Source organism: Crocodylus porosus, unplaced genomic scaffold (genome assembly GCF_001723895.1).
Source record: "Crocodylus porosus isolate Cpor-Errol unplaced genomic scaffold, CroPor_comp1, whole genome shotgun sequence".
Taxonomy (NCBI): Eukaryota; Metazoa; Chordata; order Crocodylia; family Crocodylidae; genus Crocodylus; species Crocodylus porosus.
Genome location: NW_017728917.1, coordinates 18,382,518 through 18,399,152, shown reverse-complemented (window position 1 = coordinate 18,399,152; position 16,635 = coordinate 18,382,518). Strand labels below are relative to the sequence as shown.

Here is a 16,635-nt window from a genome sequence, read left to right as displayed (position 1 = left end):
GGGAGCCATGTGAACAGGCTGTGCAAACAGGTGTGCTTGTCTGCCGGTGCATGACTTAGTACAGATTTGGTGCGGGAGGGCCCAAGGCCCTGCCTGCAAACCTAGGTAGGTAGACTCAGGCCCAACCCACCTACCAGCGGCATGCCACAGATGGGCACTTGCCACATCCCTTGGGTCCCCTCAGGGTCTGCAGCCCTCTGCCCCCCAGCACCTCAGAGACGGCCACCCTGATGGAGCCCATGGTCCCAGGCTCCACGCAGACGGAGCCCCTGGCTCTTGGCTGCGGGGACTGCCTGTCCCTCTTTCAGGCTCTGGGGCCAGGAACATGGCTACCTCCCCTTGTGGGGTCTGCTCCCTTTTGGGGCTTCTGGCACAGCAGCTGGAGGAGCTCCAGGTCACAGTCCAGAGACTGTGTGCCATCAGGGACTGCAAGCAGGAGGTAGACTCCTACTGCCAGGGCCTTCTCCCCCAGGAGCCGGAGGGTAGGTCATGGTCTCCCTCCAGGACAAAGGAGGACTCCGGGATCTCCCGCTCTGTCCACTCAGCGGCATTGACCAAGGTGGTCAAGCCGCACTAAGCCCCCTGCCCCACTGGAGCTCAGCAACAGGTACAAACCTCTTGCAGCCCCAGCAGAGCCTGCTGAGTTGCCAGCTCCCACAGGCAACACAGGCTCAACTGCAGCTGCTACCCCCGCTTTCCCCAAGATGAAACGTAAGGTGTTTGTTGTGGGAGACTCCATCCTGCGGGGCACTGAGGGGGCAATCTGCCGCCCCTACCCCTTAGCTCGGGAAGTTTGCTGCTTTCCAGGGGCCCGCATCTGGGACATTGTGGAGAGGATCCCTAAGCTCCTCCAGCCCACAGACCACTATTCTATGCTCCTTATTCATGTGGGCACCAGTGACACAGCTCAGAGCGCTCCCAGCCAGGTCATGAAGTGCTACAGGGATTTGGGAGTGGGGCTAAAGGGTCTGGGGGCACAGGTGGTGTTTTCTTTGATCCTCCCAGTCTCGGGGTATGGGCTGAGGAGGGAGAGGAGGATCCAGGTAGTTAACCAAAGACTGTGGCGCTGGTGTCATAGGGAAGGCTTTGGCTTCTATGACCACAGCCTGCTTTTTGGCAAGAGAGGCAGCGAGCCGATGGCCTCCACCTCTCTCCACTGGGGAGGAGGCTGTTCTCAGCCAAACTGGTTGACCTGCTCCACTGGGCTTTAAACTAAGCCTGCTGGGGAACGGGGGACTACTGCCACTGCTGGCCTGCTCAGCAACCCTTGCAAAGCCAGCAGGCAAAGGCACTTAAGGGAGCCCACCCCTGCCCTAGCCCTGGTACAATTTGTGGGCAAGGCAAGAGCCCCCATAGGAACACTTTCCTGCCTGTACACAAATGCCAGGAGCTTGGGAAATAAGCAGGAGCTTGTCCTCCTGCTCAGTGCAAATAATTATGATGTCATAAAAGACCTGGTGGGTCTCCACCCATGACTGGACCTCGGGTATAGCTGGCTATACCCTGTACAGGAGGGATCGTGTAGATAAAAAGGGGCGGGGGTGTAGCTCTCTGTGTTAAGGAAAGCTGCACGTCCCTGCAAGCTGATCTTGGCGACCAGGGTGGACGACTGGAGACACTCTGGGTTAAAATCCGTGGGGAACATGGCACAGGGGACACAACGGTGGAAGTCTACTACAGACCTCCCACCCAAAGCCAAGAGCTGAAGCAGGAGTTTGCCTGGGAACTGGCTGAGGCCGCGTGCTCCAGGACCGTGGTTGTCATGGGTGACTTCAACTACCCACACATCTCGTGGGAGGATCACTTGGCAAAATCTGAGTGGTCGCAAAGCTTCCTCTCGTGCATGGATGATCTCTACCTGACCCAAGAAATCTACGGGCCAACAAGAGGTAAAGCGCTGCTCGACCTGGTACTGGGACGACCTAATTGGCGACCTAGTGATCGATGGGAAGCTGGGTGACAGCGACCATGAGCTGATCACCTTCACCATCTGCCATAAAGCTGGCAAGTCAGCAACACTGAAGTCCTCAACTTCAGGAAAGCTGACTTTTGACAAGCTCAGAAAGTTGTCAGTGAGGGCATAAGGGGCCATGACCCCAGGGGGAGGGGGGTTCAGGAAAAGTGGTTGCTCCTCAAAGGAACAATCCTCAATGCACAAGCTAAGTCTATTTCATCTTGGAGGAAAGGCAGCAAGAGGGCACAGCAGCCCTCCTTGCTCTCCAGGGATCTAGCAGACCTCCTGAGGCTAAAAAGAAAGGCCTACAAAGGATGGAGGATGGGATTCGCCTCCAAGGAGGAATATTCTGCACTGGTCCAGTCCTCCAGGGAGCAAACCAGGAAAGCCAAGGCTGCAACTGAATTCCAACTAGCTTTGAGTATCAAGGACAATAAAAAGTCCTTTTTCAGTTATGTGGGGAGCCAGAGGAAAATCAAGGACAACACTGGACCAGATGGGACATCTGACAACTGACGCCCAGGAAAAAGCCAATTTATTAAATGGGTGCTTTGCATCAGTCTTTCATCAGTCCTATGGGATGCCCATGCCCACTACGGGACAGGGAGGTCCGGGTGAGGGAGATCCCCTGCCCTCCATCAATGCTAACCTCATGAAGGAACACCTTGAGAAGCTGGATACCTTCCAGTCAGCCGGCCCTGACAATCTACACCCCAGGGTACTCAAGGAGCTGGTGAGCGTCATAGCCCAGCCCCTGGCACGGATCTTTGAGAGCTCCTGGCACTCTGGTGAAGTGCCCGAAGACTGGAAGAAGGCCAATGTGGTGCCTATTTTCAAGAAAGGGAGGAAGGTGGATCCGGATAACTATAGGCCCATCAGCCTGACCTCTATCCCGGGGAAGGTCTTGGAATAGCTCATTAAAGAGGCCATCCTTAATGGACTGGCCGACATCAACATCCTGAGGGATAGCCAGTACGGGTTTGTTGCGGGTAGGTCTTGCTTGACCAATCTCAATGCCATTGTCTATGACATCACACACCCAGAGTTTCTGAAACATCTTAGTTCTTGAGCTCATAATTGTTTTCTACTCTTCTTCAACTGTATTATGTGTGAAGAGCAAATTCCATCAGTGTGGCGCTGAACAAAAATCATTGGCCTACCCAAGCCTGGCAAAGACCATAATCGGCAGCAAGTTACTGGCCAATCTCCCTCCTGAGCATCTGCAACAAGATGCTTGAGAGACTAGTTCTGCAACATATTTCTCTGGTAATTGATTCTGCTGTAAGCCTAGACCAAACAGGATTTTGCTGTGGCCAGAGCACTTGCAATCAAGTTCTAGCCTTAACCACCTTCGGTGAAAATGGCTTCAGAAAAACCTGAAGGCTGGTGTTGTCTTCCTTGATTTAACAGCAGCATATGACAGTCTGGTATACTGGTCTTCTGGAGAAAATATCAGGAATTCTGCCACGTTGCGCCACTTGTCTAGTCAAACTACTATTACGTGGTCAACGCTTTGGAGTCTACCTGACCAACTGAATTAGTTCTTAGAGACCTCAAACCAATGGCCTCCCTCAGGGATTGGTACTGGCACCTCTTTTCAACCTGTACATTAATGACCCACCTGCAACTGGTTCACGAAAATTTGTTTACATTGATGACGGTGTCTTTGGCACCCAAGCTCGTGACTTTTCAAGTGTGGAACTCGCGCTTGATAGAGCCGTGAGACTGATGTCAGAGTACTGAGTGCCCGAAGTACAATCTCATGGAGTACAATCTCAAAGACTGTCTCAAGTGTTTTTCATCTGCATAATGCTAGCATTAATCATGAACTCGCTATCACTTTAAATGGTCAAATTTGAAACCCACCCAGTTTATCTTGGAGTCACCCTGAACTCTGCCTGCACTGCCACTGCATGAAAGCAGCCCCTGCTTTGGGCTGAGAGGCAGTACCACAGGGGAGCGCTAATCTTGGCAAGCCTTTGCAGGAGGAAAGGATGAAAGAGGAGATGGGATTCCCGAAAATTTCTAGGGGGACGGAGGGGGTGGCGCATGGGATGATGCAGAGTATGCCCTATTGAGGGAGGGAAAGAGAAGGTAGAAGGGAAATGGGGATAAAAGCATAAATAAGAAGGGAAGAAAGGGCACACTTCTTTTTTACCTCTTTATGTGCCTATCTCCCTACAACTTGTTTTCTTTTGGACTGCACTGGATGATACAAAAGGATTGTGTTAACTATGGGTATGAAGGGAATGACAAGCTTTTCATTACACTTCATTTGTCTTCACAAGGGAGGTGTTGGGGGGGGAGGTTAAAATTAATCTTCATCTCCTGAATAGAAGTTGACATTCTTCTACAATTATGTAGGCCCTTGTGTGTCCATTCAGGTTCCCATGGCCTTGCAAGGTATGCCCTGCATTTTCCGACTTCCCTTCTTCTAAGTCTTTTCAAAATAAAGGGTCTGGGGCATGAAGCAGTGATCTGGTTTGGTGTTGTATGCCCAGGGTGTGTAACCAACTTGGAACAGGGTTGTATATGGCCTTTAAAAGGGCAATAACACATGCACAGAAAATTCATTGTTCTTTCCCTTTCATTTTCAGAAAGTGCATCTTGCATCTGACATGTAAAATGTTATGCTGTGTGCCCATCTGGACATGTAAATGTGTTGGGAATTTTCAGCTGTTCTCTGGCATCCATTTACTTTGAATCTTGATTTCTGTCCCCCCTCCTCCCCATACAATTGTGTACCACAAAGCTGCCTTTCATGGTATGAGTGGTCAATTCAAGGGATTAATAATGGGATATGGAGCCTTTCACCTCTAGGTCATTCATTCAAATACAGCTTGGTTTAGCAGCAGCCAAAAGCCATTATTGCTTGATGGCTATTCAAAGGTTTGTTTGCTGTTGAGATGGTAGGTCTTGATCTAGTTGTTAGAGCGTAAAGTGTTTGCTGGGGGGAAAAAAAGAAGAAAAACTGCATCCCTTTGGGCAGTCTTGGGATATAGGTGGGGGGTGAACTGGCTCTGGATACAGAGATTGCCTTTCCAAGTCAGAACAAAGGCAGAGGGCAGTTGAGGATGTGGAGCCTGCATTGTAGGACAGTCAGCTGTTCTGTGGAGAGAGCACTTGGCTTTCAGATGGCCGGTATGCCTGGTGAAAAGTCTCTTTCCAAACATGAATTTTCTTTTCTACCTTCTTTTTTACAATCTCTGCTATCTCCTATGCCTGATGAAGGGTGCCTGTGCCTGAAAGCTTGCAAATACAGACAGCTTTTTGCAAATATCTAATTGTTCTAATAAAAGATATCACCTCTGCCACAAATTTTGATCCCTCTTTCCAAACATGCATTACAAATAAATAAAAGGTCCTCAAACCCTCTCCTTCTGTGCATTTTGCTTTGTTTTCTGTGTTGTCTTCCTTGATTTAACAGCAGCATATGACAATCTGGTATACTGGTCTTCTGGAGAAAATATCAGGAATTCTGCCACGTTGGGCCACTTGTCTGTGCATTTTGCTTTGTTTTCTGTGATCTGATTTCTTTCAGCAGGGTAGCTCCCAACTCCACTGCAAGGGTTGGGCCTCTGCACAAAAATCACTTATGAAACCCAACGCCTCTTCTTTCTATGCATCTCCTTAGCTACAGTTGCAAAACCCCAGCTGTGATGCTAGCATAAGTATCAATAATTGCTTCAGAAGCCTTATGTGTGTTTGTTACAGCCTCATTCTGCCCCAAATTCTTTTGTTCCCTATGCAAAGTACCCTACATCACAAAAGGTCAGAGACCTCTTGGTACCTGGAAATCAAATTCTGCAAATGGGTTTAGCTGAGATGCATTGTTTAGATTGTGGTAACTGTCTCCTCCTTTTGTGTTTCTAGGATGTCCTTGAAAACAAAACTGTAATCTTAACAGGAATTTCCTGGTTTAAATACACATGCACGCATTTTATAAAAAAAGAAACTATTTGTTGTTGGCTGTCAAACTATTTGTTGTTGGCTGCAAGGGAGGAAACCTCTTTTCTTTTCCATCTTGTTTGGGGCTGTGAAAACATGATGCTGAAATTGTGGCAAACTAATACTATTCAAAATTGCATGTGATGTCATGTCAAAATTGTAGTAGTTAGCAGTTTCAAAGTTAGCCCACAAAAGCGTATGCCTTTCTGAACAAATTAGTCTTTAAGGTACCACCCTGCCAAAATTATAGTAGTAATCCTGTGAAACTACTGTCTGAACCAGGGTGCGGGGACATAGGTTGGTATTTAGGCAAGTTCCTGAGCTTCATTTGCCATTGTCTGATTTTCATATTCATGTTTACCTCTTAACTCTCCTGTGACAATACAGCCCCATCGAATTCTGCTCTGATGAGCTCGTGTGTTCAGAGAGTCCCAGCTCCTTGCCGGAGATGTCATCTGAATGTTTCATTCACTATAGAGGAAATAAGAATATTCCAAAAATGACTTGGGAGAAAAGAAGGTGCCTAAAAGTAGAGAAAATGTGGCTATCAAACTGTGGGAAAGGAAATTGCTTAGAAAAATATCCTTTGGACTTGTTTCCCTTCCTTCGTAGCATCCCTCTTCTTTCCATACCCCCTTCCTGTCCTCTCCTTGGCTGCCAGCATGGTTCTGTGCCCCAGAATAACGACTGGTTGGTTTTTGTTTAGGTTTTTTTGTACATCCAGTTTTAAACCAGTCTATTTTGAAGCCTAAACATTTAAAAGATAGCAATGGCCTCTGCTGCAAAGTAACTGCTACCTGGCAGGGAGGGGAAGTAGTGGGATGGGAACAGCTGCTGCTTGAGGGACTGTGGGATGATGGGTAGGTGAAAGAAGATCTGCAAGAGTATGTCTCCTTGTTTCTTCTTTTCCTTCCAGCGGTGTGCTTCCTTAGTTTTTTCACTTGAAATGAACAACCATCACATTGTAAGAATGAAAAAAGTCTAGTAACAACTTGAATGTGCCTTGTGCTAATTCTAAAATAAACGTACCCTTTGGCTAATGGCTTTTTTAGCCTAGGATGTGTAGTATGACCATATCTTCCCAGCCTTAAAATGGGGCACTCCATCCCCTGTACTCCCTCCTCCTCCTCCTCTCTTCACTGCTGTGGTCTCAGCTGATCATGCAGGGGGTGAAGTGGGGTGTGTGTGGGGCGGGAGCAGTTGAAACAGTTCTCTTTATCCCAGTGAAAATGGGACAAAAGCATTCATTTCCCCAAAACTATGGGATGCTCAGGACAGGTGTTTTAAAGCAGGATTGTTGTGGCAAAAACAGGATAGATGGTCATCCTAATGATAAGTTACAGACTGTAAGGAGGGACCCCTATCAAGCTACTTTTTGTAATAATACTTTTTACCTGAAGGCCAGGAAGGTTTTTTACAAGTATTCACCACCATGGTTCCCAGATCACCAAGGAAGGTAAATAAGCAGGTTTCTGTGACTTTATGCTATGAATGCATTCCTGGAAAACGGCGCATAACTCGAATTCACATAAAGGGAACCCACTTCATAATGTAACAAATAGGGATACGTTCCAAGACCTTGACTGTACCGACCCCCTCGACTACTGACGTGGCGTTGCTCTGCTCCCAGGGCAGCTGCAGCTCCAGAGGCTGCAGTTCCCTGCCCCCTCCCACCCTCGCCTGTAGAAGAATGCGCTGCACAAAGCAGCGGACTGCGGGCTTCCACCACTGATCACATAAGAGTGAATTTACCTCACCTATAACAATTTTTTGGTATAAAAAGGGTCACCGCATAAGCAAATTCACATATGCAGAACCCGCATAATGTGAGGGAAACCTGTATTGTCCTCGCTTTACAGATGAACACACACAGCTGACATTTTCAGTAGCTTCAACTAATATTTTGGCCTTTCAACTTTTGGTTCCCCCAACTTGTCCCATTTCTCCTTCTTTCTTGCAAGATGTCCTGATCATTTGCAACTCTGGTTGTAGTATAGTCAGCGGGACTTAAGGCTTTTAAAAACAAGGCCCCCTCTTTCTGAAAATCCGGTTTAGCTGTTGAACCACATTTGCACAGTGCTGTGCTTTGGGACTTATCCCAGGAATCTGTTGCACACAGTTCTTTGAAAATATCAGCTCACACTTTACTACAGGGCAAGGGGGGAAGAGAAGCTGCTGGCTCCAATAGCAAGTATTGAATCTGAATACAAAGGTGGTCAGAAATGGCTGAGGCTGTATGGCAAGTGTGAGGGCAAATGAAATTGCTGCTTGTATCATTTTTTTTTTTCTTGAGTTTGCCTCTAGTATGGAAGTGTGTCTCGGATAAATGAATGCAAAGATGAGAATTGCTGCCAAAAATTGTCAAGTTTCTAGTACTTTCAGCCCTTGATTATTCACATTTATAAACCACCCTTCCCCCCCACCTCAGCAGTACAGTGCTCTGAACAAATACACCCACCACTCAGTCAGATCTGTGCAGACTGTGTCTGGTTCATCTTCTGTGCCTTTGATGTGCTCCGTAACGCAGGCAAAGAGAGGTCTGATCATCTCTCTAAAAACCTGACAGTTTGTGTGACAATCTGTCCACAAATCCACAGGCTCCCTGTCAACCAAATGAGGCTTTGAATCGCAGAGGTTTTCGAAACAGCGCTTGCAGCGTTGCCCGTGTGTTGAGGGGAAAGTACAGCAGGCTTTGTGTGTAACCTGAGAGATGCTCTGCATTTTCCTTAATCATTTTGGGGACATCTCATCATTGCTTGTTGGCTGGTTCTCAGCCCTGCACATGTCAGGGTTATTTAGCAAAGCTGGATTTGCTAGGAATTGTGTAGGGACTCATTTGCAGTTGGGATGGGGGGAACTGGAAGAATGAAATTAAGTGGCAGGCTAGCCTATGACTTGGTATGTTATTTAAACAACTTTGCTTTCACCCATGCTGGTATACAGACTTGACTCTTTTCCCATCCACTATCCTTTCTTCTTTTTGTGTTTTTCTCTTAATCTTCTGCCTATGCCCCCATTTCCCCTGGGCAGTTGGATGCCCCTTGGAGCGCAGAGGTGGTTGCTTTTTTCAGTTATCTGTTATACATAAGTCTGGGACTGCATGCAATCCAGGTTTCTTCCATGATGGCATAGAGTTTACGAACTAGGGCAGACCCTCTTAATCTGGCAGGCGCATTCTTGGTGAGAAATCCAGGACTTCTAGCCACAGTAATCTTGGGAGGGCAGGAAGGGGTGGAGAGTTGGTTAGGAGAGAGGGAGCCTTGGTGTTTAGAAGCCCCTGATGGAGGTCTCCGCTGGATACCCAATCTGAACTGTAATAACAACACTTTTCAGAACAACAAAATTATTTTTATGGGGTGCTGATAGTGGAGTATATTAATTGTCCTCATTTTAGATGTGGTAAGTGCGTGAATATTGCTAGGTTTGTTTCTGTTCCTGTGAAAGTACAGGTTAGAATCGGAAGTAGATTTTAGTTCTGTGAAGGCTAGTACCCTTACCCCTCTGCTCCGCTTGGACACCTTTGATTCCCTGTATCTGTGTCAGAGAATGCTCCTTAAGTCTGCACCCACCAGCTAGGAGTTCCCTTCTGGTTTTGTAACCTTAATCTGTGGATAGGATCCACGTGTTGGTTGCTGCCACACTGTCAATAGGGATTTGTCGAAGTGCTTCGTGCCCTGAAGGTCTTTAGGTGCTGTGTGATCTGTGCCTTGTGACCAGGTTGAGGGGATGTCTAAAGCAGCTGCTGATAAAACTTTGCAGTTTAATCAATGTGGCTGAGGTCTGTCTACTTGCACTTGTCAGTTTAATTGATTCAGGGCATTTACAAATTCCTCACCTGTGTCAAACTTATAGCTTGGCAGAGGGAACATGGGGATATGCTTTTTTTTTTTTTTTTTTTCCCTTCTCCTCCTTGTGGGGCTTGCATGTCGCTGGTTTTGTCCTTGTTGTTCTTTTGGCTTTTTATGGCCTTTCTCTGGGAAAGTGTCTTGTTTTTCAGAAACTTGTATTTCAAGGACCTGTGATGCTTCACAGCAAACACTGCGAGCTTTAGAGCCACTTGTCAGATGTGCAATTCGAAGTCTTTTTGGTAGTTTTGTTCCCTCACCTTACTTATAGAGACTTTTTCCTGGGAAGAGGAATTCTATGCAAACTTTCATTATGTTACTTCCAGTCTTTCTAACCCAGCAGCATGCAGTAGAATTTCCTTGACAGACAGGGTTCTTTGGGTAATCCGGTATCTTTTATTAGGCCAACTCAAATAGTTGGAAAAATTCTTCTTAGCAAGCTTTTGAACACAAATGCCCTTTGTCAGGCTGAGGGAGCATCTGCAGATGGTCTGTGCTCTTCCTGGATGGAGTGGCAAAGCAGTGCACACACCATCTGCAGACATTCCCTCAGCCTGACGAAGGGTGTTTGTGCCTGAAAGCTTGCTAAGAAGAATTTTTCCAACTATTTGAGTTGGTTTAATAAAAGATACCGGATTACCCAAAGAACCTCATCTGCCTATGTCCTTAGACCAACACAGCTACAATCTACACCCCTGAAACAGAAATTTCTTCACATTTGTAAGGAAGCGTTTGAGGGTTTCCAAAGGAAGTTCCTAATTTCAGCCTTCTGAGAGGCACCTTCTCTGCACAAAACCTGAGAAATCTTCTGATAAAGCATTAACTGCAGTCTTGTTTCTGGAGGCCGTTGGTGGAGATAGCCTTGGATTCCAGTGATAACAAAAGTCCAGTATTTATTACACTGGAAATGTGTGCTTCTTCAGGTAGATTAGCCCAAATGGAGGGCTGGGAATTAAGAAATCCTAAAAACCCGGCCTTGTTTGACACATGCTTTTTTCTTTTGTAGTTTCAGGTAAATCGCTTAAACTTTCTGTGCCTCAGTTTCCCATCTGCCAGATGGGACTGGTTGTGGTCCTCCCTCACACCCAGAAAGGGCCTTGCAAAGGCTAACATTCATAAGGTACTTTGGATGTGAAAGGCTTGTGATATGTGCTAAGTATTATCTGGCTGTCACCCCTGGGTAAAGTAACAAACATGAGAAGATTTATTCAAGCAGAAATATGTTCCTGCCAGTGACTACTTTAATTTCCCCTTTGCTAGTATTGCAGATGCAGCTCTTCTTCCTGCTCCTGCAGTGAATCCTAATCCAGTGTTTATGATCTCACAGCCTGTTGTCAAGGGAATGAATAGGATGTCACAAAATCAGCGCTGTGACTTCACTGCAGGTTCCATTACAAGGAGTGAATGTGCCCACACCTCTGAACAGCAAATTAACAGAGCTTCATTTAGGAGCTGCCTTTGGATACTAACTATCCTTTCTCATGCCAGCACATCCCCATTCATACCTGCATCTTCCCCAGGCTAAGCTTAGACAAAATAAGTAAAGTCTCATAAAAGCTGCCCTTCAGCTTAACCCCTTTGTCCCAGGAGCCCTATGAGGAATGCTTTTATGTGGTCGTATTTCCGTTTATAAAAACTGCCTGTTGATCAGCCTTTGCAGGCATTTACATTTGGTAGCAGGGAATGGGAAGGAGGGCAAAACATGAGCAGTGAATATTAGCTGAATGTAATGAATGGCAGTGAATGAGCAACAAGAGCTGGTCCCACCTTGGTTTCTTTAGCCCTTGCAGAGTGTCCTTGAAGTTCCAAAGCACCAGAAGCACAAGTGCCCATTGGGCCTATTCAGTAAGGTTGTCCTCTTGAATTGCTGGTGTTAGGGAAGGTTGGTTCACGTACCTTCAGATTTTGTCCAAGGGAGTGGAATGCAAGCAGCTAGGAGTCAGGTCTTGAACCACCACGGTCCCATAGCATCAGAACTAGCAGCTCAGTTTTTACACCAAGGTGTAAACCCAAAGGCTCACATAATCGCTGAAGCACAAGTGTAGCTCTGCTTTGGAGCATCCAGCTAATGTGGTGGCCCTCCGTGGTTGCTCCCATGCTCACAGTGTCCTGAGCACTCTTTTAAACATCTCCTGCAGCTGCTTGGCAAGCGCTGTGTGAAAGTGAGAAAAGGCAGTGGGTCTGTGGGCTCTCCAGAGGAGTCTGTGAGGTCTTAATCTCTGCCTTCACTAGCAGTGGGAAGCAGGGGTTTGAACCACATCCAGTAGACATTGTAGATATTCTAGTAATGCCTCTCTGGTGTGGCTATGCTGTCCCCACTCCCCTATTTCTGTATCATTTATCCTCCTATAGATTAAAATGTGCTCTTCCCTTTAACAGGTACAGGGGAGGCAGATTCTCCTCAGCTCAATTGTGGTCCTGCATTTGGAAATTTTGTTGAAAGCTGGTGAGCGCACACCAAGGGGGGAGGGAATCTAAGCGATGCGTCTGTCAGGTGTTAGGCAGATTGCACCATCTAATCCCGCAGCTGTCGTCTGCAGCATTTGTCAAGGCTTCTGCTGGCCTGCTCTGTTTCATCAGAGGTATCGCTAGCATTCATCGAGGCTGGCAACATTTCAACAGCCATTAATCCTCTTTGTATCTTTTAAGCACTATGACCACTGACAGTATTCTATAGACTGAGGTGTCAAAATAGCTCAAGATAGCTTTGGTGTCTGTTGTCTTTTTCCTCTCCCCCCACCCTTCTCCAAACAGCTTCTGATCTGTTGACCCAGTTCTTCACCTGATGGATAAATCGGTGTTTTAGCATCAGGGCTTTTGTCTGCTGGGGTTTAAGGTTAGCGAAGGAGGTTGCCTAGAATCTGTTTAGGGTCTAGTTGGTCTTGGTCAATGGTGAGTCAGGTGGTTTATGTATAATAGTGAGCAATGCCATGTTCTTTTGATATTGGACGAGATGGGTTTCAGTGTCAATGCAGAACTGATTCAGGGGTGTAGGTTGTAGCCGTGTTGGTCTAAGGACATAGGCAGACACGGTTCTTTGGGTAAATCTGGTATCTTTTATTAGACCAACTCATATAGTTCGAAAAGTTCTTCTTAGCAAGCTTTCAGGTATAAATACCCTTTGTCGGACTGAGGAAGCAATTGCAGTTTGTGTGTGCTCTTCCTGGATGGAAACTAATGCAGAACTGAGACACTAGCTGCTTCCAGGGCGTTTGGGGGGGAGGTTTGGGCATGTGTGTGTCTGTGCATATACACACATGTGAGAGGGGCACAAGGAGCAAGAGAATTCCATCAAATGTGATGTAAGCCTCAAAGCTTGTTTTAATTTGAAAGGGAAGTTTTGAATGGAAGCTGAGCTCTTTCTTGTGGGGGAACATGACTTGGGAGCAATTCATTTTTGGGGGTGTGGAGCTCCTTTTGAAGTTGCTTCTCTGCCCTAATTCTGTGCTGTATTTTCACAATTCTTTGTGCTTGTATTTTTACCACAAACTGGGCATGTCTACACAAGATGCTACTGTGCAGTAGTGTTGGGGGAAAAAAAAGTGCAGGGACAGTACTGTGTAGGAACACTGGTAACAACTGCACAATCCACTGGTCATGTAGACACGGCCACTGATTGGTTAACAGTGGTATGGATTTATGTATTTACAATTCATTTGCTGCAGTCTAGGGTAATTCTTTGGCAACGTGGCCTGCAGTTGCATGTTTCAGGGCTTTTCTAGATTGCCTACGGGGGCAAGCAATTTTTTCTCTTTTGTGAATGCTTCATTGGCTTCTGGGAGGTGGGACTGAGCTTTGACTGGGTGGGATGCTTTTGTTGGTACTTGGAAACTACTATCCTGGCAAGGAGTTCCTGATCTTTCATTTTGCATCAAACCAATCACCAGTTTTAGGGTAAGAAGGAATTCTGCTCCCCAAAGTTAGGTTGGCAAGAATCATGGGAACTTTGGGGTTCTCTGCAGTCTGAGTGTAGTCCTCTTCTTAGGATCCTTTCTAGGAACCGGCTTGCAGTAGAAAAGACATTGGCAGCATCTGTATCTCCTTTGATTTTACCTGTGGCATGTTGTAGAATATTTTTAGTTTTGTACCTTGTATTTATGGTGTGGACATTTTTTTTTTTTTAAGCACTCTGAATAAGTGGTCGCCTGTGAATTCAGAGACCTGGACTTTGGTCTGGGATGCCTCCTTTAGTTCTTCACTCCTGACAGAGGAAAAAGCCTTCACATTTTGCCCTTAGCTCTCGTTTGTATTTTCTTCTCTTCAGAGATGCACTATCCTGGTATTGCTAACTCCAAATGTTAAGAAATAATGAATAAGCCCCCCCCAAACCTCATGAGGTTTAGCAGAAATAGTGTGTTTTGGGAGCTTTTCCTTTTGCCTTCTGATTTTTGAGTGCACTTGCATCATGTTTTCAAGCCTTTTTTTTCCACCAGCAATTGTGAAAACTAAGAACTTGAAAGGTAAGATTGCCTTGTCTCCATTGTCTCGGGGCTCTACCTAAAATAGCAGATAAGTCTCATGAAGAATATTTTGAGTTAGCAGTTCCTGCTCCTCTGTGGGACATTCTCTGAGCTTTTATTTTTACGCAAGTTTACAGTGAAATTTCCTTTATCAAATTCAGGGTACTTGACATTATATATGGCTTGCTCAATCTCTGTGCCACACCTAAATCTAGCTCCATACCTGTGATTGTGGAGACCTCTAGTGAAATTTTCACTCGGCATTTCCTGCCCCGCATGAGTTTAACTCGGGACTAACTGGCTAACAACTTCAGCTACTGGAATGCTGTGTGGCAGCGTGGCAGTACACTGGGGCAGGGCCACAGGCAGGATGCACAAGCTAATGGAGGAAGCAATGTCTGCAGTGATGGTTTTGGTAACCCTTATGCCTTTACTCATTTGGGAGAAGCCCCAACTTGTGGAACCAATTCTCACTGAGAGAGAGCTGGGTGGTGTGGTGTTCTGCATTGATAAATTCATGTTATTAACCTGAGGTAAGGGCAGGAAGGGAATGATCAGTCTTGATCTGCTTCCCATCTTGCTCAGGGATAGGCTTGTAGTGAATATGCATAGAGCTCAAGGTAAGGGAATAATAGCCCTTCAAATAACTGTAATATCAGAACTCTTTAGGGGTTCTGAAGTTGATACTGATTCAAAGCAGAAGGTGGTTGGTTAGTTGTGTTTTGTTCATTTTTAAGAATGAGTGACCCAGAATTAAACCAGTGGAGTACCATAATTGGGTAAGAAGGATCGTTATAGGCTCTGTGCATAACTTCGCTCTTTCTCCTTTTAATCTGAAATGTGTTTAAACTCTTAATGTCCCTTTTTCATCACTTACCCAGCCACATACCTATATGGCAAGCACATCAGATTTGCTAGGCTGTCTAGCCTGGGGTCTCTGGCAAGACTGATGGTTTCTTGATCAGTCTCCTGATCAGTGAAATTCCCTTCCCTATAGGTTTTTTTCTTGCCTTCTACTAACATTTGGTGCCAAAACTCCCGCTGACCTGGTTCTTTGCATCAGGACTCTTGTCCATCGGTGGCTGTTGCAGCTGATATTATCCAGAACAGGAATGTGCATGCCCATAGCAGTGGTCGTATCTGTCTATGTAGTTCATGTACCTCTGTTGCCATGGGATCGTGGAGCTGAACTCTCCATCTCTCTTGAAGTAGGCAAAGGCCCTTTGACACCTGCTTTCATCGATAGAACTACCAGCAAACAAATCTCTTTGGCTGCCTTTTCCTTCCTTAGGTGGGTTAAATGCCAGCCTCATGCTGGGCCTCACATACAACATGTTTGTCCCTGTTTTCCTCTCATGCTGCTGTTTTGCTGCAGATTGCTGCTGGCTAATAGCATCTGACGGCACTGCTTCCTATTGCCTGAAAAATGTTTAATATTCCTGTTTTCCTTTCTTTCTCTGGCTCTCCCTCTTTTTCTCTCGTTTTGATCTCTCAAGATCCAGTTCCTTTGAGAAATCAGACAGTATGAAATATGAAAACTGCTTGGGAAGTAATTGGAGAAACAGTGAGACTTATGAAACCCATGGAGATAACGCTCACACCTACTTATTCACATTATTTAATTTTTAATGGCAAATTTAATTAATGGAGCACAGGTCTTGTGGCTTCATGTGTGAATAAGAAACAGCAGGGATCTGGAAGTCATCAGGTCTATTTACAGGACAGAGAAAAAAGCTCCATTAAAACATGAACTCTCCATTACTGAAAGGAGTAAAATGAGCCTAAAAGCATTAGAAGCTTGACCATTGCATAACAAATAGATGGAAACATTCATGACAGCCGCCTGCAGAACACATTTTGGAGTGGTTGCTTATTGTGGTTAGTCAGTTTTTAAGCTCAATTCTTAGGTCAGAGTGTATGGGAATAAATTCCATCCTGTGCCTCTTTGCATAAATGCAGCTAGTGAAGAAATAACTCAACTCTAGCACCTTTCTGCAGTGCTGTCAAAGCACTTTCTAAGCCTTTTGATTAGCAAAGTTTTAGAAGCCCTTTATGATGTATAGTGTTATCACTTTCTCATAGAAGGGAGGTCAAACCCCTGAAAAGTGCTCATGTGTCCAAGGTGGTCTACTCAACCTTGGTGCTGAGTTTGGGAACATGCCACTCTTTAAGCACCAAAATGAGGTAAGATGGCGGCATTTTTGAACATTGTGACACTGATCTTGAGGTCTCTCTCATGTGTGCTCAGCATGTCTCTAAGGCTCATTTCCAGGAGTAAGCATGCACATAATGGGAGCATAGGTGGGACATGCTTCACAGCAGTGCTTCTGGGCTTGGCCTGGGAACGGGGGAAGACAAACCCAGTGAGGTCCAGAGAGTCATTAATGCTTCTTCTGAGCCTTATGCCAGTCTCTTTTATAACTGCTGG

General features: G+C 45.9%; 1 protein-coding gene across 4 annotated transcripts in view; it reads left to right on the top strand.

The window, feature by feature from the left end:
• CHCHD6 (coiled-coil-helix-coiled-coil-helix domain containing 6) overlaps positions 1-16,635 on the top strand; it is a 144,466-nt gene that overhangs the window by 62,951 nt on the left and 64,880 nt on the right. The window lies entirely within an intron of this gene.